Consider the following 24,588-nt stretch of genomic DNA (forward strand, 5'->3'; position numbering starts at 1 on the left):
TCCAGTTATGAAAAGTCAGTTTTTTGTTTCCGTCATTAAGTTGAATATGTAGTACTTGTTTTTTTTAAACTGAATGCACATTTATTAGTAGGCAGTCTAAAGAATCTATTTTGGTGGTGGTTTGAGCTTCCATTGTAGGAGAGTGAAATTGTGGCAGATGCTGCAGGAGGGTAAACTTGTGGGCGGTGTGCTGTTGTTGGGGGTGCTAACTGTTGGAGGACACAGAAAGTGTTGGTTCTGTTTATCATTATCATCCCTCAAAAGGTTTAGAAGATATTTTTTGGGTCAGGGTGTGTAGTGGGTGGTTTTGAAGTTAGGGGGTTAGGCTGTGAAGCTGTGTGTGAAAAATATGCTTGTTTTGCAATAGACAAGGGGCTGCAAGGTTATGAAGAGTGTGGTTCAGTTGTTCTCTTTTGTGTATGTTGAAGTTGGGAGGTGTATGGGTGAGCGGGTAGCGGCATGTCTAATGGCTCTGAATTGAGCAATGGATGATAGATGCCTGAGCGGGTGTTGTAATGTATTTGGAGATGAAGTGATTGGAGTAGTTGTTGTATGAAAATGGTGAGGTAGAGATGGGTTTAAGTGAGTATCACTTATGCTGGTATTCAGAGAAGACTAGATTCTATGTGTATGTTAGGATATGGGGGATTTTTTGAATGTGTGAGATTTTTTTCAGATACACTTTGGTTTTGTTTCTTCTTGTTTTTGTGCAGTAGTATTATCTGGTATTTTGGTAGTGACTTGAGATGCAGAATTTTAGCATGAAGGACTGGTAAGTTTTGCATGTTGAAGTAGAATTGGACGGGATTCTGAGTGAACAGAGAGTGGGTTGACCTTGTTTGTTGGCAGAGAATAGAGAGTGTTTGTTGTAAGCTTTTGAACATGGCTGTTGGTGGCTGTTCCCCTGGAGTGTGGATGTGGATTATGAAGCAGGCTGCATCTCTGGCCCTCAACTGTTATTGACTCAAACAGGCAATTGTCCTTGTACCCTCTACCCTTAGCCTCAACACCCCGAACGGAGGGCTAGTGAAGGCTTGTTGACAGGTCACCTGACCTATTCTCAGCCTCCTAAGCTCAGCTGCAGTCGTAGCCAAATGGTTGCTCAGCAACCCCTAATTGGTGCACCTGGAGGAGGGGAATAGTCAGCTTTCTAATCCACTAACTGTGTCTGGGAGAGGGAGGAAGAGGGAAACGGTGGAGGGATGGGAAAACAAGGGCAGAATTGCACAAATTCACAAACCTTTACTATTAATAAAAGCAGAGTTTGTCACCAAAAATGCTGTAATATAGCTCTTGAGCATGTGGTTTCATTATAGTCTAATGAGTACCATAGCTCTTCGGCTGATAAGCACAACTCAAGTAGTCGCCAGATGCCCTTGAGGGGAAAAAGCAAGGGAGCAGAGAGAGCAGGAAGGAACAAACAGAGGGAAACAAAGGCTATAAGGAGGAAAGCACAGCAAAGAAGGGGAGGAGAGCCATTAAACAAAATTTTATTGGGGAAGGATTGGCATTTCGAGATCACACAGGAAAAAAGTGCAGAGAATGAAAAAAGGGAAAAGCTGGTATAAAGGGGGGAAGCACGACAAAGAAAGGGAACAAAGCTAATAAATGGAGTATATATTTGGAATGAGGGGGGAAGTTCAAGGTTACACAGGGGAAGAATGCAGAGAGAGAGTAAAAGGGGAAGAAAAAACAAGATGCAGGGCAGAGGATAAAGAGAGGGAAACAGAGGTTGTAAAGGAGAAAGGAAGGCACTTTTACAGACTTCAGGAAATACAAAGAGTTTTTTTAATTGTGCAACAAGATTTCAGCTTCCCAGTAGACCAGAGAGTATTTACCAGAAATCACAGTTATAGGTATTTCAGTGAAGATTTGGGGTGTACTATATGGTATGGCTAGGTAGCCCTTCTGTGCAGTACACTCACAAATACGGTTGTGGGTCCAGTCAGGTATGTTTATTCAACCTTAAGCTCAACCCTTGTTAGCTATGACTGCGAGCAGTAAGGCTTAGCAAAGGAACAATGTGTAAAGCATTTAACAGCACCAAAAACAAAATACGAAAGCAATGACAGCCCAAAGAGAGAAGACACCAATTTATAAAAGATTATGGCCCTCATTCTGACCTTGGCGGGCGGCGGAGGCCGCCCGCCAAAGTCCCGCCGTCAGGTTACCGTTCCGCGGTCGAAAGACCGCGGCGGTAATTCTGACTTTCCCGCTGGGCTGGCGGGCGGTCTCCTTCAGACCGCCAGCCAGCCCAGCGGGAAAGAGGCTTCCACGATGAAGCCGGCTCGGAATCGAGCCGGCGGAGTGGAAGCTGTGCGACGGGTGCAGTTGCACCCGTCGCGTATTTCACTGTCTGCGCAGCAGACAGTGAAATACATTTAGGGGCCCTCTTACGGGGGCCCCTGCAATGCCCATGCCAGTGGCATGGGCACTGCAGGGGCCCCCAGGGGCCCCGCGACCCCCCCTACCGCCATCCGGATCTCGGCGGTCCGACCGCCGGGATCTGGATGGCGGTAGGGGGGGTCAGAATCCCCGCGGCGGTGCAGCAAGCTGCGCCGCCGCGGAGGATTCAATGGGGCCGCGGTACACTGGCGGGACCCCGCCAGTGGTGCCGGTCCGACCGCGGCTTTACCGCCGCGGTCGGAATCCCCATTGAAGCACCGCCGGCTTGTCGGCGGTGCTCCCGCGGTCCTCCGCCCTGGCGGTCAAAGACCGCCAGGGTCAGAATGAGGGCCTATATTTTTATGAATTTGAACACCAAACAAATGAATATGAGTCACACTAAAGAAACAAGACACCAAGGGGGTCATTCTGACCTCGGCGGTAAAAGGCCTATACCGCCGGTCAGAACTCCGCCATACTACCGCGGCGGCCGCGGTAAACCGCCACGGTCATTCTGACCACCAACTGTGAATCCGCCAAAAACCCGACATCCAAGGAAGGCCGCCTCATCAGCAGGCCGCGGAAAACTGGAGATGACCAAACCTCCACCGCCACGCCAACACAAACACGCCCATGCCATTCTGACCCACGAATCCACGCAGCGGTCTTTCAACCGCGGTATCCCATTGGCGGTACACACCGCCGCGGTCAAAATACACACACAGCTCCAAAACACCGCCACATTGGACAATTTGAAATACACACACCTGACACACATACCAACAACACTCCCACACATCCAATCAACTATAAAACACACACCCACATCACCCACAAACCCCTACGACCGAAGATCAGAGACGAAGGAGAGAGAGACACATCACAGAATAGAGAGCTACATCACACAGAGGCACACTACACCATCACACACACCACATAGAAGCACAAAGCACCACACACCAACACACTCATCACCATATACACCACCCCACACCTCATCCACACCACCCCATGGCACCCCAAAGGCACCCACGCTTTTCGGACCAAGAACTCCGGGTCATGGTGGAGGAAATCATAAGAGTTGAACCCCAGCTCTTCGGCTCACAGGTGCAGCACACCACTATAGCCAGGAAGGCGGAGCTATGGCAGCGGATCGTGGACAGGGTCAACGCGGTGGGACAGCATCCCAGAAATCGAGACAACATCCGCAAACGCTGGAACGACTTACGGGGAAAGGTGCGCTCGATGGTCTCGCGACACAACATCGCAGTGCAGAAGACTGGCGGGGGACCCCCACCCACTCCACCCGAATTCACAGCATGGGAGCAAGAGGTACTAAACATCCTGCATCCTGATGGCCTCGCTGGAGTACACGGAGGAATGGACTCTGGTAAGTACAATCTTAACTACTTCACCCCCCCCCAGCATGCTAACCCCCACCACCACCCTCGCCCCCAACCCCCCATCACACATCCTCCCTGAGAATGTCTCTCCAGCACAACCCACCCAACACCAACCCCTGCATGCCACCACAAACTATGGACACCCATCACCTAAGCATGACCACTGCACATACCCCCCCCCAAAACACCCCCACAACACCTCCCCCAAGGGAATGACAGCACTGGGGGACAAGGGCACCCATAAATCGCACGCAATAGCACACACAGAAACAATAACCATACTCTCTTACCCCATGCAGGACCCGAACGCCAACACACCGGCCAGGAGGGTCCAGAAATGTCCATCCCCCCCCCGGAAGAGGCCCCCAGTGATGACAGCAGCTCTGTCGACCTGGAACCTGATGACCAGCCCGGACCATCGGCGACCTCTGGACAGTCGGTTCCCCACACACAGGCCACAGCAGACCCAACCCCCTCTGGGACCAACAGCACAGCTCCCACCCAGCAGGCCCATGCCTCTGTCTCTAGGACAGGTCAATCAGCGGTGTGTCTGCCACTACAGGGCACCCAGGCTAACCCACCACCCCAACAACAACAGGGACCTGGGGGCAGTGGTAGTGGGCACACCGTCCAGGGGACAGAGGCCGGGGGAAACAGGGCAACTCGGAGGGCTGCTGTGCGACAGGGGGGGGAGGAGAGGCCCAGGGAACCCACTCTCCAAGAGGCCCTCACCACCATCATGGCAGCCTACCACCACTCCCAAGAGACGATGGCGACGGTACTGGCCAGGTTCCAGGAGATCCAGGCACAGCAGGAGGAACGCTACATGGGGTTCACCAATAAACTCACCAACATCTCTACCGCTATGGGGAGCATAGTCCAGGCCCTCAACCGGATAGAAGACACGTTGCGGGACCATGTGGCACCTCACAGGGCCCCTGTCACTAGCCCGGACCAGGAACAGCCTACCACCTCCGCCGGCGCTAGTGGACAGGAGGCCCCACCACAACGACAGGCCACCAGAACCCCACCTCCTGCTGAAGAACAACCACCCCGCAAGAGGAGCCTGAGATCCAAAAAATAGACAGAGTAGGATGTCAAGACCCCCACCAGCATGAGATACCCCCTGAAGTCATCCCACTGTCCCACATTGCCACCCTGTCCAACCTTGAACTGCCCCTGCTCCATCCTTCCACAGGCATATGGACAATGCACCTGTGAGACTGAGAAATGGACTCTGCCATGGACATTACTCCACCCCCACCCATCACCCTGTTAATATCATGTACCATTATCTAGCACAAAAAATAAATCACTCAATGCACTGAAATCAATCAGGAGTCAGGCTGTATTATTTACAAATGTATAACACATCACTGATCAATTATGTTCTGTTAACTTTGTGCTGAACACATACCGAGATCAATAAGCATTAGTCCATGGGCTAACCAAGCAGAAGTCACGCAGTGGGTCATACAGCACTGAAAAGGGAAGGGAAAATGAAACATCAGTTTAAAAGAACTGGGGGGTCATAGACAAAGTTGAGAAGCAGGGGGCTTTCAGGAAAAGTAAAATGGCGTGGGTGATTCTTACCTGTGTGCTACTGAAAATACTGTTGGATAACTCTGTCCCTGTTGTCTGTGTCATCCTCTGAGTCTTCCTCCTTTTCACTCTCCGCAGGCTCCACAGCTGCTTCAACAACACCATCTGGACCATCCTCCTGCAGGAAAGGCACCTGACGTCGCAATGCCAGATTGTGAAGCATACAGCAGGCCACGATGATCTGGCACACCTTCTTTGGTGAGTACATCAGGGATCCCCCTGTCATATGCAGGCACCTAAACCTGGCCTTCAGGAGGCCAAAGGTCCTTTCTATGATCCTCCTAGTTCGCCCATGGGCCTCATTGTACCGTTCCTCTGCCCTGGTCCGGGGATTCCTCACTGGGGTCAATAGCCAAGGCAGGTTGGGGTAACCAGAGTCACCTATTAGCCACACACGTTGTCTCTGTAGCTGTTCCATCACATAAGGGATGCTGCTATTACGCATCACATACGCGTCATGCACTGAACCAGGGAACATGGCATTCACATGGGAGATGTACTGGTCAGCCAAACAGACCACCTGGACGTTCATAGAATGGTAACTTTTCCTGTTTCTGTACATCTGCTCATCCTCTTTTGGGGGGACTAAGGCTACATGGGTCCCATCAATGGCACCAATGATGTTGGGAATATGTCCAAGGGCATAAAAATCACCCTTCACAGTGGCCAAATCAACCTCCTCAGGGAATATAATGTAACTCCGCATGTGTTTCGTCAGGGCAGACAACACTCTAGACAATACTTTTGAAAACATAGGCTGAGACATTCCAGATGACATGGCCACTGTTGTCTGGAATGAGCCACTTGCAAGAAAATGGAGGACTGACAGCACCTGCACCAGAGGGGGAATTCCTGTGGGTTGGCGGATGGGGGACATCAGGGCTGGCTCCAGCTGGGCACACAGTTCATGGATAGTGGCACGGTCAAGTCGGTATCGTAGTATGAAGTGGCGTTCTTCCATTGTCGACAGGTCCACCAGCGGTCGGTACACGCGAGGATTCATCCTTCTCCTCGCAAGTCCCAGCGGACGGTGCCTAGGAATGACAACATGGAGCACAGAGTCAAGCTAATCACTGGTACGTTCACCACAGCTTGCATAGCACACGGTTATCTATGTTTTGAAAGGCGTGTATGTGTGGCAATGCAAGGCCTAGGCCTGTGTGTCGCAGTAAAAATTATGCCATGTGGGCCCTTGAAATGGCAGCTGCCTGACCTGTGAAGTGGGATGTGAGGTCAATGCGCTGGCGGAGCACACCGTGGCGGTAGGCGGTCGAAGACCGCTATACGGAGCCGCATTGGTTAACATTGAAGCCTATGGGTTTCAGGAGCCAATGACGAGGTGCGCCGGTGGTAGCGGTACGCACCGCCGCGGGCGTGACCGCCATTTTCTATCTGCTTAATCACTCGAGACCTGATCATCCACAGGAGAGGACCTATACTGCAAGTGCTGCTGTGACCTCGGTCTGGAAGTGACAATGGCTGCTGCGACTGGGGAAAGGGCCCCTGCCTTCACGTCTGAAGAGTTGGAGAAGCTCGTGGATGGGGTCCTCCCCCAGTATGCGTTACTCTACGGTCCTCCAGACCAACAGGTAAGTACACCGGGTGCACATGGAATGGGCGATGCCTGTGTGGAGTGGGGTGGATGTAAGTTGGTGGGGTGGGGGGCGAATGAGGAGCGCAACGCACGACAGATGAGGGCATGTGCCATATGGCAAGGTTGGGGAGGGGGGGCCAATCACATCTAACATGCAGTAAGTTGATGAATGTTTCCTTCCCACCCTGTACATGTCACATAGGTCAGCGCCCATCAGAAAGTCGAGATTTGGCGTGCCATCGCCAAGGAAGTCCGGGCCCTGGGGGTCCACGTCAGACGGGGCACCCACTGCCGCAAGAGGTGGGAGGACATCCGCCGCGGAACCAGGAAGACCGCCGAGTCACTGCTGGGGATGGCCTCCCAACCTAGGAGGGGTGCCAGTCGTACCCTGACCCCCCTGATGTCCCGGATCCTGGCGGTGGCCTACCCTGATTTGGATGGGCGCTTGAGAGCATCACAGCAGACACAAGGGGGTGAGTATCAGCACATTCTGCTATCTTTCTGCGCAGTGGAGGCGTCTGGGTGGGGGAGGAGGGTTGTGGGTGACATTAGGCCAGGGCGCTTTCTGTAGTGTAGTCCTCTCCCTTAGGCATGGCCCTGTGCTCCCGGCCCCCACCTCTGTAGGGTGACAAGTACAGCTATTGATGGTCCAGCCTCACACATGTGCGCTTTTGTCGTCTCTTGACCTGTTGTCTTAGTCAGAAGTACTGAGTAGTGTACCCCGAATGCGCGGCTTAGTGCATGAGGCTCCTGTGTCTGTCCTCTCCGCCAACGGTGTTGACATTGCATGCACTCAACCTGGTCTTCTTTTTTCTCCCCCCACCCTTCTTCTTAATCTTCTTGTGCATGTGTGCATTAGCATCATCAGGCGGAGGAGATTTGGCATTGGAGCACGAGGGAGCTGCAAGTCACAAGGCCCCAGTGGGCCCAGGAACAGACACTGAGGGCACCAGTGATCCGGAGGGCGAGGGGAGCACCACAACGGGGACCGGTGGTGAGAGCAGCGACACAGACACGTCCTCGGATGGGTGCTCCCTAGCGGTGGTGGCAACATCCGGGCCCCCCGCCTCTACAGGTACAGCCGCCACCCAGCGCACCAGCCCCGCCCTCCCTGCAGCCCCTCAGCCTACGCTCCGTGCCCGCTCGCCCAGGAAGGCGGGCGTCTCCTTCGCCCCAGGCACCTCAGCCCCTGCCCCTGTCACCCCTGCTGCCCTCAGTGCGAAGCTCATTGACCTTGTGAGGACGCTCATTGTTGGGCAGACTACCCTTTTGAATGCCATCCAGGGGGTAGAAAGGGAGGTGCATCGGAGCAATGCCTACCTGGAGGGCATTCATTCGGGTCAGGCTGCCCATCAACGATCGTTCACTGCTCTGGCCTCAGCACTGACGGCAGCCATTGTCCCTGTTTCCAGCCTCCCTCTTCTGACTGCCTCCAGCCTGTCTCTGTCTCCTGTTCCTCAGCCTATCCCATCCACACCATCTGACCAGCCTGCACACACCTCAACACCCAAGGGCAGCTCATCCAGACACAAGCACCACAGATCCCACAAACACTCACCCAAGCAACACCCAGATGCAGACATTCCAACAGTCACTACCACCCCTGTGTCCCCCTCCTCCTCGTCTCCCTCCTCCCTCCCTGTGACGTCTACACTCACACCTGCATGCACACCAATATCAGCCAGTGCTTCCATCACCACCACACCCTCCTGTACAGTCTGCATGCGTGCAGTCACCACCCCCACTGCCATTTACACGTCCCCTGTGTCCTCTCCCAATGTGTCTGTCACCCCCTCTTCCAAGACACACAAACGCAGGCAGCCACCCACCCAACAGACAGCCACCTCACGACAGCCTACAGCACCAGCACCTTCACCCAATGACAGCACACCTGACTCTCCTACAACCACATCCTCTTCCTCCACTCCCATCACCACTTCTCCTACCCTTTACCTTGGCCCTAAAAAACTTTTCCTGGCTAATCTTGACCTCTTTCCCTCCGATGACCTACCCCCTCCATCTGCAAAGAGTCCCAAGAGCACCACAGCCACCACCAGCCCAGCTTCGGGTGTCACTGTTGTGCATGGGTTCTGGAGTCCACCCTTTGCCAGCAGTGACACCTCAATCAGCAGCAAGGACACATCCAGCCCCCCCCCCCGGCAAGAGGACCAGGAAACACAAGGGCCGCCGTGCGAGGACTGACACGGCTGCCCCCAAGGAGCAAAGTTCGCCCACTTCACCAGCCACAACATCTAGGGGAGGCAAGGGCCCGAGAGCCCCATCTAAGGAGCGTAAGGGCAGCAGGGCGGAGAAGTCAGGCAGCAGGAGCGCGGAGCAGGTGGGCCCCACATGCCACATCCCAGCTGTAAAGGAGGACACCAAAGGGCCCAGGACTCCGTCCCCGAAGGGTCCAGAAACATCACGGTCGGAGGGCGACTGAGCAGGGAGTCCAGGCCAGGTCTGGCTCCCTTGACCTACTGGATGTGCACCGCTGAACAGGGCCCGCCGTGCAGAAGAGCACCGCTGAACAGGGCCCACTGTGCAGAAGAGCACCGCTGAACAGGGCCCGCCGTGCAGAAGAGCACCACTGAACAGGGCCCCGCCGTGAAGATAGGCACCGCTGAACAGGGCCCGCCGTGCAGAAGAGCACCGCTGAACAGGGCCCGCCGTGCAGAAGAGCACCGCTGAACAGGGCCCCGCCGTGAAGATAGGCACCGCTGAACAGGACCCGCCGTGCAGAAGAGCACCGCTGAACAGGGCCCCGCCGTGAAGATAGGCACCGCTGAACAGGGCCCCGCCGTGAAGATAGGCACCGCTGAACAGGGCCCGCCGTGCAGAAGAGCACCGCTGAACAGGGCCCCACCGTGAAGATAGGCACCGCTGAACAGGGCCCGCCGTGCAGAAGAGCACCGCTCCGCTGGGCCCCGCCGTCTCAAGCACCGCTCCGCTGGGCACCGCCGTCTCAAGCACCGCTCCGCTGGGCCCTTCCTGTCAAGCACCGCTCCGCTGGGCCCTTCATCTCAAGCACCGCTCCGCTGGGCCCTTCATCTCAAGCACCGCTCCGCTGGGCACCGCCGTCTCAAGCACCGCTCCGCTGGGCCCTTCCTGTCAGGCACCGCTCCGCTGGGCCCTTCCTGTCAAGCACCGCTCCGCTGGGCCCTTCCTGTCAAGCACCGCTCCGCTGGGCCCTTCATCTCAAGCACCGCTCCGCTGGGCCCTTCATCTCAAGCACCGCTCCGCTGGGCACCGCCGTCTCAAGCACCGCTCTGCTGGGCCCTTCCTGTCAAGCACCGCTCCGCTGGGCCCTTCATCTCAAGCACCGCTCCGCTGGGCCCTTCATCTCAAGCACCGCTCCGCTGGGCACTGCCGTCTCAAGCACCGCTCCGCTGGGCCCTTCCTGTCAAGCACCGCTCCGCTGGGCCCTTGATCTCAAGCACCGCTCCGCTGGGCCCTTCATCTCAAGCACCGCTCCGCTGGGCACCGCCGTCTCAAGCACCGCTCCGCTGGGCACCGCCGTCTCAAGCACCGCTCCGCTGGGCCCTTCCTGTCAAGCACCGCTCCGCTGGGCCCTTCATCTCAAGCACCGCTCCGCTGGGCCCTTCATCTCAAGCACCGCTCCGCTGGGCACCGCCGTCTCAAGCACCGCTCCGCTGGGCCCTTCCTGTCAAGCACCGCTCCGCTGGGCCCTTCATCTCAAGCACCGCTCCGCCCTTCATCTCAAGCACCGCTCCGCTGGGCACCGCCGTCTCAAGCACCGCTCCGCTGGGCACCGCTCCGCTGGGCACCGCCGTCTCAAGCACCGCTCCGCTGGGCCCTTCCTGTCAAGCACTGTTTATGGTTCACTGTGCCCACCATGCCTCCTCCTTGACCAGTGGAGACTGTCATCCACCTGATGGACTGTGGCTTTGCACTCCCCAGGATGGTAAAGTGGGCAACCCACCCACTGTAGAGACTTGAGAGACTGTGGCTTTGCACTCCCCAGGATGGTAAAGTGGGCAACCCACCCACTGTAGAGACTTGAGAGGCTGTGGCTTTGCACTCCCCAGGGTGGTAAAGTGGGCAACCCACCCACTGTAGAGACTTGAGAGACTGTGGCTTTGCACTCCCCAGGGTGGTAAAGTGGGCAACCCACCCACTGTAGAGACTTGAGAGACTGTGGCTTTGCACTCCCCAGGATGGTAAAGTGGGCAACCCACCCACTGTAGAGACTTGAGGGACTGTGGCTTTGCACTCCCCAGGATGGTAAAGTGGGCAACCCACCCACTGTAGAGACTTGAGAGACTGTGGCTTTGCACTCCCCAGGATGGTAAAGTGGGCAACCCACCCACTGTAGAGACTTGAGAGACTGTGGCTTTGCACTCCCCAGGATACATCAATGGGCATGGTGGCCCCTTCTTGGATCTGGCGTCGTGGACTCATGTGGCTGTGGTGCCCCCCCCTTCCCTTCCCCCTGAGGTGCCTGTAGTTTTTTCATCAGATGCCCCTGCAGTGTTCTCTCCAAAGGACTCAGGTCTCCTGTGTGGGCTTTGCCCTTGTGTCGCTACACTGTAGCCCACGGACTGTTCTATTTAACTTTGATGTAGAGGACTAATTGCCTCGGTTCTCCATGGCAGTGTATATAGTATCATTTTGTTATGGATATTTTGCATAGTTGACCGATACATATAAGAGTCTATTTTTTATATAAAGTTTTCTTCCCAATTTAATTATGTCTTTGCATTTTTCAGGGGGGTTTGGGTGGTGTCACTGTGCATTGTTGCTCTGCATTAGTGTGTACATAGTTTGGGGGGGTGGGGGTCGCATATGTGTGTGCCGTAAGCTTCCCTCCTCCCCCCTCTCGTGTGTCGTAGGTGCAGTACTCACCGTTGTCGCCTGCGCCGGCGTTCGTACTCGTGGTAGATGAGAAGGTAGACGAGAGCAGGTAGGATGTTTAATTCAGGTTCCATGCTGTCCTCCTTCCTCGTGGAGTGTGTTTTGGTGCGCGTTTTCCCGTTCGTAGTCTGTTTCCGCCGTGTTTTTAGCGGCGGGGCTCCCGCCCCGGAAAAGGTGGCGGATTGGTGAGTTGTGATACTGTAGGCGGTACATTGTCTGCCGCCTGCCTGTTGGCGGTGACCGCCGCGCTGTTTGTCTGTACCGCCGCGGCGGGCGGAGTGTTAATGTGGCGGGCTGTGTTGGCGGTTCCCGCCAGGGTCAGAATTCCATTTTTTTGACCGCCGGCCTGTTGGTGGGTTGTCCGCCGCTTTATCACCGACCGCCAGGGTTAGAATCACCCCCCAAGTTAGAGACCTTGATCATCAAAATCTATCAGAGGGTTCCGGAGATATAGATTTTTAAAGGAATAAATAACTGTAGCATCAACTGCAAGCAAGCATTGGTCAACAAAGACTTTAGAAACTTTGAAAAAGTTTGGAAAAGTTAGTCTGGCAACTCAAGCCTGAGTTGGGTGACTAAAGGCCTCATTACGAGGTTGTTGGGCTGATCTCTGGCCCGCAGCCCCATAGAGAGGAGATTGCCACAGAGCTGGTGGTCTCTCCCCAGGCCGATTACGAGGTTTCCACTGAGCTGACCAGCGGAAACTTCTGAAATCAGAGGTTTCCGATGGTCAGCTCAGTAGAAACCATGCAGCAGCATTGGCCTTGGCTGTTCATGGAGCCAAAGCCAATGCAGTCGCACTGAGGGTGTTGGGCAAGGGGGTCCCTGCACTGCTCACAAAATGGGTCCTCGCCTTGAAAAGGCTGGTGGTTACTGGACTCATGATTAGTGTGATGGTGCTGAATTAAACGCTGCCATGATTGACCATGACTCCAAATGCTGCCATCCTGCCTGAAACCATGTTCCTGGTGGTGGCAGCAGTCCCCTAGTGGTATGACTGCCAGGGTCATAATTTGGCGGTCTGATCGCCTGGGGTGCGGAGGTAAAACCGACATCGCGAGGCTGGCGGTCTCAAGACTGCCACCCTCATAAGGAGGCCATAAGTTGGGCAGAGCAGAGGTCCAGGGGGCCAGAGAGGATACTCTGGAAAGTTGCTTGGCCACCAGAGCATTTTTAGTGCAAGATCTAAACTTTACAGGATGACTGCCAGAGACAATAATAGAGTGCTACTGATGCTGAGGGATGCAGGGTCAAAGATGCTCAAGGATGCTCCTGATGCAGTGCAGTCCATGGGGGTGAAGTCTAGTTGAGTACTCGGTCCACAGTTGAGTGGGTGAGACTCTCCCACAATGTCCTCTGTACAGTGTTTCAAGGGCTGCCGATGAAGTCCTTGCACTTTTGCAGCACAGCAGTCATGGTGCAAATCTTTGGTGGAGGGTAGTGGCCTTCATGAGAGATGAATCTGGTCAGAATCAACATCCATGGGTCCAACAGACACGAGTGCCAATTTTGGCAATCTCCGAATCATCTTTAGGGGTGTCCAGTGTCCGGTAGCGGCAAAGCATCTCCGGTGGCTACCAGAGGTGTGACTTGGGCTCCTTCAGCTTTAATGCCCCCAGTGCTGTTCTGAGGGGCTAGCCAACTGACCCTTGAAGTCTCTGCTTTGGACTTGGGCCGGGGATCAGTGGTTCCCTGAGGTAGGCATGCAGAATAGGGTCCAAACTCCACTAGCCCAAGGTGTAGCAGGTGCAGTCGCTCTAGCACTGCAGCCTCTCTTTGTGTGCTTCCAGTGGGTGTAGACTGGTCTCCTTCTTGTCCTCTTTCCAGGTGTAGCAAGTACTGAAGTCTTGGGTGCCAGAGTGCCCATTATATTTACATCCCAGTAAAGTGCTCAAGGGGAGAAAGTGGTGACTAGCCATTGGGCTAGTTAGTCCACTTCTCTCGGGGGACACAGTTACGGTGATGTGTGGCATCTGGCTGTCCCACTGCCACAAACAACATGGCAGAGCCCTTCCTTGGCTGTAAGGACCTTGGTAGCCCACCCCAGAGGTTTGGTTACCATGGGGCTACACGCCCCCGGAAAACCAGTTTGTGTACTGGATTTCCCTTCTCTGTCCCTGGCTCTACCCTCTCTACAGGAAACAAAAGGCATCTAAACTAGTGTTGTCACAGCGGCCCTTCAAAGGCAGCTTCACCTTTGAAGCTTGCCTTTTAGGCTAACACCCCAAGCAGCCATCCTGTGGCTGTGCCTGTTTCAGAATAGAGACAATGGCTTTCTGATTCACCACCAATGGTCGCCGCTATTTCTGGATAGAGGACCTCTGACATCCATAAGAGATGGAAAGGCTACGATGAATAGAAGTTATGGAAAAGATGCCCTGGTATATTCCTTACCAAAAAAGTTACCACTGGTGGTGAATCAGAAAGCCATTGTCTCTATGGGAGTATTCACAAACAGGCATTTGAACTAGAAAGTTGATGTTTTTTCATCCTCTTTTGGAATTAATTTACATCTTTGCTTTGGTTCAAGGTTATGCATCATTGGGAAGGATAACAGAATTGATAAAACCTGCAATATATTGTATTGTGAAGTATTAAAGGAACTGCCCTGATGAAGGCGGCCTCCTAAATTAGAGGACTACCGCCGAAACGTGAGTAGGCTTGGTTCCTACTTCTGTTTGTGCGGATGACCTATAAATTCTTTCAGGTCACTATTAGACAAGATTAAGTGACAACTGTGATCAAAATAATAGGACTATATCAGTTTGGGTTGTATTACGGCGGTAGCCGAAAGAAGAATTGTTTATATGAATTGTATCTAAATGTATTTGTGAGGTTTAAAGTTTTATGTATGTCAACTGTTGTGATATCACAATTTTGTTGTCTTGTCCTGCGTGGCACTTTGTCCCTGTGAGAAAATGTTGTTATATATCTATGTATTTGTAGATCATTTGTACCTTTTGTATTGAATTGTTTTTTCATTTGTATGTATGTTTCAGGTTTATATGTATTTACTTCCCTGTATAATATTTGTGTACTCATAAAGTTAAGATATTCTTGTTTGTCCTTATGTACATACACACTTAATCAATATTATCTTTGAAGTTATTTTATTGTTTGTTTCTGTCTTGTATATTATATGGATAACGTTGAACATTAGGTGTAGCTCATTTCCTTTTTTCTTGTACTCAAGTATATTTCCCTGGATGGGCTACTGATTATACCAGGGACCCTCAATAGTTCTTCTCCTTCTCTGCCTTTACCCTCAACGTCTGGGCTGAGACACCCTTGGGCAAGGGCTAGTAAAGGATGATGAAGAGATCACCTAGCCATTTCTGAGGCTATTTGGCTCTCAGCTGCAGGCCCAGCTAAGTGGTTGCCCAGAAACCCCCAAATGAGTACACCTAGAGGAAGGGTGTGGTCAGCTTTCTAATACATAATCTGTGTCTAAGAGAGCAAGTAGAAAGAGGGTAGTATAGGAGGGAGGGGAAAACAGGGTCAGTAGATGTGTATCAGATTAATATTTTATCACTACTTTCTCTCTCCCAAAATATCTTGTATAAGCCAGACCATGTAATTGCTACTACATTGAAACAAATAAGTATCTCGCTATCTTCAGGAGATTGTGGTTCATGTGGTATCCCCAAAAAAATCATAACTCCTCTATTCTCAGGGTTATAATATACAGTAATGTGCATCATGCACATCGAAGAAATAAAGCTGAGGTTGGCGAATAATGAAGACAAAAGTGCTGAATCCAAAATTAAAACATAAGTATAGATTTTCTGTACCTACCTCCACATATATGTGCCTTGATTATACATATATCTTCAAGGCACCTAAATGTAGAGTTAGGAATAATAAATGTATACTTATTATTACAAAGCCCTCCACAACACTGGACCAGAATACCTCAACCAAAGACTTCACTTCTAAACGCCCACTAGACAGCTTCGCTCCACCGACCTCGCACTCGCACTCATCACCATCCCACGCGTCCAGAAGGCCACAGCAGGAGGAAGATCCTTCTCCCACCACTACGCCAAGACCTGGAACTCCCTTCCCATCCACCTCAGAAGATCTCCCACTCTATCGCAATTCAGAAAGTACCTCAAAACTTGGCTCTTCACCTGATCCCCACCTTTCTTTGACAGCCTCTCACTTACTGCCCCTCAGCGACTTGAGACCCTAGTGGGTGACTAGTTGCACTTTACAAGTATTATGATTGATTGATTGATTGATTGTGTCATATGCACTTACCTTTCAATATTTTGATTTTCAATATTTTTTTCACTATATTCTTGAACAACGAAATTCATAGTCCCAATATTCAGCAGCATACCATACATCATATATTAAATGCACATATCATTTGCCATAATTAAATTACTTTTCAAACAAACTGGTGTTTTCTGTTCAGATATCCACTTCATTGATCTCCTATAGATTGTCTTTGGTAGACATTCTCATTTCGGAAGTGAGTGGTGGCTGTGTTTAACACCAATGACCATTTTTATTTTTAGTTGCCTGAACCAAGCTGTTAATGGTGCCTTGTGATGATCTTAATTGTCATCATTCATTCCCAATAAGATACACCCAGCTCTTCCATTCATCTGTCACATTCATATGTTATTGTTTCAATATATTCTATTTATTTTTCATGATGGGTATCCAAAGACATAAAAAGAGACATTTCGCAAGTGAGTTAAATTCAGGTCTGGTTGGGTTAAGTTAGAACTATTTCATATTGCCACTACAATCAAATAAAATGCATAATGCTCTGGACACCTCTCCATGTAAGCATACATCATTACATACATTTGTTAATATGATACAGCTGTTAAGACATCCCACCACTTAGGCTACATCACAAAAACCTCATCAGGTTTAGGGGCAGATTTAAGAGCCCCTGGTGCCTCCTTGCACCACATAAGTATCATTTTGTTTACACTAATGGGGCCCACAGAGGCCAAAATCACTGTGCAAAATTTACAAAGTGGCGCAATGCATGCATTGTACCACTTTGTAACCCTTCACGCTACATTATGATTGCGCCAGGCACAGTGCATGCAAAGGGGGCATTCCCCTGTTAGAGGGTTAGAAAAAATGGCGCAAAGAAATCTAAAAGATTTAACATACCTCCCACTGTCAACCAAGGTGGTTCCGATAGCAGCCTACTCGCAAGAACGTGTTCTAAAAAGCACCAGTGAGACACCTCATATTCCTAGGCCTCCCTTTTTAACTGGTTTGTGCCTAACCATAAATGGTATCCTCATCTTTTTCCCCCCTTTCTATAAGTCATATCCATTTGCATGCCAGGTTTTGAAAAAAATCTGATTTTACTTGTAGGGAGTACTTGAAACAAGAGCAGCAGCAGTAAACCCATTTTTAGGACAAAGCCTAATAGACAGCTGCTATCTAGTTTGCTAAAGACATCTTGGGGACATTCAGAAGGCTGACCTAAGAATGCATTCCGCCCATTGCTTACTATTGGGTTTGTAACTCACAATTTTTGGCTTTCTATTTCCTTGCTTTATTTGCTTTAGGCTGTCCAGCTTGTATTTGTTCTTCCCGTAGCCCAAACTTTGCTTACTGTATTCTTCCACAAACTTGCTTTCTGTAAATAGGCCTTTAAATCTCATTCTTATCTTGTCACATCTGCTCTTAATTTAAAGACAGAGGTCAAATGTCAGGCTAGCTCTTTCAGAGAGCTTGCTATTTATTTTTCTGTCACAGACTTAAAAGTGAGAGAATGTATGTGACCGTCCTCCTGAGTACCCATGTAAGAGCAGAAGGGATGTTTTGTTCTAGCCCATAACATGAAAATGAACTGTGCTGATTTTCCAGAATATGTTAGAATTAGTGCAAATTCTGTAATTCTGAAGTGAGGTGGAAACAAAAATTTGAATATGAACGAAATTCATCAATACACTAGGTGATGACATTTGCACACAATTATCGTTTGTGTACAGTAAAACCATACTTTGATGCAAATGTAATGGTAATTTCAATTGAAATGTGTTTCTGTAATGGCCATGAGCTACCATGCAATGCATACTCCACACTATGCCATTCCACTTCATGCCATGCCACTCCATTCTATGAAATTGCACTCCACTCCATGACATGCCACTCCACTCTACGCCCCTCCAATCTACCCCTCCTTAATCTACCCCAACCCAATCTGCCCCTCCTCAATCTACCCCACCCTAATCTACCCCACTCCAATCTATCCCATCTACTCCACTCCAATTTACTCCACCCAAATGTACCCCACTGTACCCCAATCTATCCCACTTAACCCCACTCCAGCCCACTCCCACTACAATCCACCCCAACCCACTCTTCTCCACTGAAACAATCATCCCCACCCAATTCCACTCCACTTCAGTCTACCCCACTCCAATCATCCCTTTTCAATCTACCCCACTCCAATCTACTCAACTCCATTCCAATTTATCCTAATCTAATCCACCCAATCTACCCCACTCTACCCCCTAATCTACCACATTCCACTCCAGTCTACCACACTCCACTCTGCTGTTCCCCAATCTATCTCACTCTCCTTTATGCATCTCCACTCTGCCTCACCCCACTCCAATCTACCACACTCCACCATGCCCCAATTTACCCCACTCCAATCTACCTACTCCAATCCACCCAATCTATCCCGCTCCACTCTACCCAATCTGCTCCACTCAAATCTACACAGTGCAATATACCCAATCTACCCCACTCCACTTCACTCTAATCTACCACATGACAATCAAATATACCCCACTCGAGTTTAACCCACCCCACTCCAATCTACCTACTCCTCTCTACCCCAAACAACCCAACTCCAATCTATCCCATCCAATCGACCCCACTTCAACATGCCCAATCTACTTCACTCCAATCTAACTCCACTGAACTCAAATCTACCACCCCCAACCCAATCTAACCCACTCAAATCTATCCAACACCATCCCAATTTACCCCACCACTCTATCTAACTCCACTCCAACCTACTCCACTCAATCTACCCCACTCTACTCCAATTTACCCCACTTCACTTCAATCTACCCATCATAATCCTCCCAATCGATCCCACTCCAATCTACCCCACTGAACTCTACCCCACTCTACCCTAATGTACTCCACTCCATTCTACTCTTTTACTCCACTATGCCCCAATCTACCCCACTCCAATCTACCCCACTTCACTCCAATCTACCCGACCACACCCCAATCCCTCCCACTCCAATTTACTCCAATTCAATTCTACCCACCACCCTAGTCCAATCTATCCCACTCCAATCTACCCTTCTCCACTCCACCCCACTCTCCCTGCACCAATCTACCCCATCCATCCCAATCTACCCATCAATACTTCAGTCTATCCCGCTCTACCAGTCTACCCACTCCACTGTACCACACTCCAATCTACCCAAATCTACCCCACCCTACAATGCTCCACTCTACCCAAATCTACCCCAATCCACTTCACTTCACTCAAATCTACCCCACTCCACTCCACTCTAACCCACTTTACCCCAATCTAACCCACTCCACCCAAATCCACTTACTCCAGTCTACCCAACCCACTCCACCACAATCTACCCTACATCATTCTACCCCATACTCCACTCCAATCTACTTCACTCCAATCTACTGCACCCAATCTATCCCACCTCAATCTACCCTACTCCAATCCAATCTACCCACTCTAACCATCCCTCTTCAGTGTACCCCACTCCAGCCTACCTCACTGCATTCCAATCCACCCTACCCTAATCCACCCAATCTACCCTATTCCACCCCAATCTACCTCACTACATTCTCCTCCAATCTACCCCAGTACACTTTTCCATTATCTATCACACTCACTCACTTACTCAATCAATCTGGATTTATATTGCACTGTGTTGTGGGTTTATGTAAGGGGTTTATGTATGTCGACTATATTTAGGAATAAAGAGGGATCACGCAATTCTATTATTGAATATAAGGATATTTCCTTTCTTATTTTCAATAGTTTGTCCAATCTGCTTTCCTCTTGTCTTTGTTTTGTCCTTTTCTTGTCCCTCTCTCTCTTAGCCTATTCTGGTTACTTCTTCTGCTCTTGATAACTTCTCTGTAGGCATATCTTTCTGTGATATTTATTGTTTTCTCCTCTTTTCTCTTTTTGTAGGTATCTCCGGTTTCAGAGGCACCGTTCCCGAGAACATGGGGGTCAGAGGGAAAAAGAAGGAAAAGAATATGGAGAAGGGAAGTATATTTTCTCTTCTCAGGGTAGATTATTCATACCTGGTGGGGGGGGAAGGGAAAAGGAGAGTGGGGTTGGTGAGGTTTGTGACTAACAGTGTACTTCCTAATCCTCTTTAATGTGTCCAAGTGTTCTTGGTGCATAAGAGGGAAATGATAGGATGAAAGGGAAAGAGAGGGAAAAAAGCAGTAAATAGGTCCCCACTTCTCTCACTCTATTTCTGTGTTTTCTGTTTGGCTTTTCCCTCCCTTTACCTCCGTTATACGATTGAAATAGGTACACAAGTTTGGCAAAAACGCCCGTACCTGTAGTAGCCACGTCCCTTCTGGGACGTGGCGGGTGATTACAGCCTTTTCTTTGGTCGACTCGGCTTCGGCAAGGAAATTCGTTTCCCGAGCCCTCTATGCCTCCTCTGCCACTGCGTGGCTCTCGTTCTTCCTTCTGGTAAAGTAACTCTTCTCTCTCCACGCGTCCTTCGTTCCTCGATCCTCCTGTCCGTCCTCGTCTTCCAGCGTCTTTGTTCCCTTTTTTTGTCTCTTGTGCGGCGTTGTAACCCTCTTCTTCCGGGTTGCCGTGTCCTATGAGCTGGACGTTGGTTTCCAAATTACCCCGTGGTACTCCTTTACTGGCCTCACACGATAAGTGGGACCAGCTGTAACAGCTACTCTGTTACACACGCTTCCCCTGGAAGAGGGCTGATCAAGTCCTGATTCCAATGGATTTCTGGATAAGTAATCTGCTGGGACCATATGTTTCCATGGGCTATGTTGAACCTGAAACATAAACAGTTTCAGTTCCATGAACCAGCATGTATTCTCAAATTCATATTCTTATTCTTAGCCAGCCAAGTTAGAGGGGCATGATCGGTGATTAAAACAAATAGATGTCCCAGTCAGTAATATTGTAAAGACTCAACAGCCCATTTGATAGCTAAACACTCTTTTTCAATGACAGGATAGTGTGTTTCTCTGGGTAACAGTTTTCTACTTATATAAACAATTGGGTGAGGTAGCTCGTCATCATCCCTCTGGAACAAGACTGCCCCAATGCCTACATCCGATGCATCTGTTTGTAAATAAAAAGGTTTCGTAAAACCAGGACAACGCACCACTGGTTTGGTGGTTAAACAGTGTTTTAAGGACTCATAACTGTGTGGTATTCATACCCCTAAGTTTATTGGGTTGATCCTTTTTTAGAAGGTTAGTCAAAGGGGTTGCTATAGTAGAATAGTTTGGGATAAACCTACGGTAGTAACTGACTAATCCTAAAAATGAACGGATATCCCTTTTTGTTTGACGGGGAGGAACTTTAAGAATGGCTTCTATTTTGTTGACTTGTGGCCGGATATGTCCTTTTTTAATGATAAATCCAAGATATGCAATGGAGTCTTTGGCAAGATTGCATTTTTCCAGATTAGTGGTTAATCCTGCTTCCATTAGTGTTTGGAAAACACCCGATAAGTGGGTTAGGTGTTCTGCCCACGTCTTACTATTTATGACAATGTCATGTAGATAGGCGGCCGTATAACCTGTGTGTGATCGTAACAATTTGTCCATTAGATGTTGGAATGTGGCTGGAGCCCCATGTAGGCCGAATGGGAGAACAGTGAATTGGTACAACCCTGAAGATGTAGAAAATGCTCTTTTCTCCTTATCTTTGGAATTTAAGGGTATTTGCCAGTATCCTTTGGTTAGATCTAAAGTGGACATATACTTGGCTTTCCCTAGCTGTTCAATTAACTCATCCACTCTTGGTATTGGATATGTGTCAAAGTCTGAGATGTTGTTTTATTGTCTAAAATCAATATAAACACGAACGCTTCCATTAGGTTTGGGAACTAATACCACTGGAGAACACCAGGGACTGGTTGAGGGTTCAATGATACCCATTTGTAACATAGTTTGTACCTCTTGTTCCACCAGTCTCCTATGGGCTTCAGGAATACGATATGGCCTAAGAAGGACTGCTTTCCCCTTGGTTGTATTGAGCTTGTGGTATACCAACGTAATCTTACCAGGATTTATAGAAAACAGGTCTTTATTTCGTTCTAAGACCTTTAACAATTGTTGTTGTTGGTCTGGGGATACATGAGGGTTTATGTGAGGAAGCCATTTGGCCAAGTTATCCGGTTGTGGACATAAAGTTATGTCTAGGGGTTTTACTTTGTTTATAAAATACCCAGTATCTAGATGTGGGAAGGAGGATTCATGTTCTTCCCACTTCTTCAGCAAGTTGATGTGATGGATCTGTGTTTTTTTCGGCGATTCAGACAATTTTAGGCGATAAGTGACAGGGTTTATCTGTTCTAATATTTCATACGGTCCTTGCCACTTTGCTAGTAACTTATTTTCAGAACTAGGCAAAAGTACAAGTACTTTTTCCCCTACCTTTAGGTTTCTTAAGAAGGGTCCCTGATTATAATATTTCTTCTGTTTATCTTGGGCTTCTGCTAGCTGTACTCTGACATCCTCCCACACTGTTTGTAATTGATCTTTTAATTGCTGTGTATATTCTAGTATCTCTTTATCTTCTGTCTCTTTTTCCTCCCAACTCTCTGAGGCCAAATATAATAAGGACCGGGGTTGTCGACCAAAAACAAGCTCAAAGGGGCTATGCCCAGTTGAAGCTTGTACATGGGTTCTGATGGCATATAACACTAATGGTGGTTATTCATCCCAGTCCCATCCAGAATTGTCTATGGATTTTTTAAAGATGGTTTTGATAGTTCGGTTGTATCTCTCCACTGAACCATCTGTACCGAGGTACGTAGATGTTTTGCACCCAATAATTGACAAATTTGGGTCATTAACCGAGACATGAATGGGGTGCCTTCATCCGTTAATAATTCTCAAGGGAACCCTACTTGGGAGAAGAATCCATTCACGGCATGGGGCACGTTTTTAGTGGTCATACTAGATAGAGGAATCGTCTCTGGATATCTGTTTGCATAGTCTGCTAGCACCAGAATGTACATATTACCTCTTGAAGAAGGGGTTAAGGGTCCTACTAGGTTCATACCCACCCGAGGAAAAGGGTATATCTATAATAGGCAATGGACATAAGGGGGCTTTCCTGACTGCCCCGAGGCTCATTAGTTGACATTTCGGACATTGCGCACAAAATTTCTGTATATCTGAAAATACTCCGGGCCAATAAAATCGCCGGAGTAGATATTCTTCATTTATTTCTCTCCCATAATGTCCACCCCCTACTTGAGCATGGGCTAAATGTAACACCTGGTTGCGATAATGATTAGGTACTACTAATGTTGGGTCACCCTATATAGTAAACCTTTTTGTGTTATAAAATAGGGACCTACCTCTCAGTTTTTCTCAATAAGTGCTGAGGTCCAGGCATGTTGTAAAGTGGGATCTTCTCTTTGGCTAGTGCAGAAGGTTGGTATGGTAGCCAGATCAGGTTTGTCTGCCAGGATTAAAGGAAAAGAAGTAGAAGTAGTGGTTCAACGATATAATCTCTTTTGTTCTGTTTTTTCAGATCTACTTCATTTCATCTTTTCCCTACCCGTCCTAATAAGTGTCTGAGCGAAAGGGGCCTCAGATAACCACAGTTCCATCTTTTCTTCTTGGGTTATGTTACTTAATAAATCCAGAAAAGCACTGTAATCTGTTCCTATGATAACCTCTTCTACTAGGTGTGGTATTACTCCTACTAAAAGGAATTCTTTTTTCCCCTCTCCATTCTAATTGAATTTCAGCTAAGGGTTATTGTCTCATTTCTCCATGAATACAGCAAATGGAGACAAATGTATCAGCTTGTATGTGTTCATGGGCTACTAAATCTGCTTTACCTGCTGATTGTCTGCATCCAGAGTCCACTAGCACTTTAGTGGGATTCTGGTTGACTAACATCTCCTTCATATAATAGGATATTCCTTGGGCTGTATATAGTACCCTTCCTCTGGTAACGCCTATTTCCATTGGTTCGGGCTTGGATACTTTGTGAGGACAATTACGAGCGATATGGCCCCATTCTGCACAGCTATAACATTGAGATGTCTGGTTAGGTTCTCTATCTGGGAAATGCATACTGGGGCCCTCTTCTGTCCCTTTCATCACTCATGGTTTGGAAGAGGTTTTCCCTCCAAGGGCTGGTCCCTTTTGATGGCTGACCCTAAAATCAGGAGCTCAATGAAATGCACAGGCTAAATCTATTGCTGTGGATGTATTGACGTTGGGGTGTTGTTTTACCCAATTAGAAGTTTGTAATCGAAGGGCCTCTACGTATTGTTCTAATAATATAACTTGTATGACTTCCTCTCTATTTGTTCCAGTTGTACCTAACCATTTTAATCCTAAATTCTGCACTCTATAATAAAGAGCTCTAGAGTTTTCCATGAGAATCCACCTCATTTTTCTGAACTTTATTTGGTAATATTCTGTATCATAACCCACTCGCTCTAAAATAGGCTTCTTTATCTCAACATAGGGGATTGTACCTCCAGGATTTACAGCCTGGTAGGCAGA

Source organism: Pleurodeles waltl, chromosome 3_1 (assembly GCF_031143425.1).
Source record: "Pleurodeles waltl isolate 20211129_DDA chromosome 3_1, aPleWal1.hap1.20221129, whole genome shotgun sequence".
Lineage (NCBI taxonomy): Eukaryota > Metazoa > Chordata > Amphibia > Caudata > Salamandridae > Pleurodeles > Pleurodeles waltl.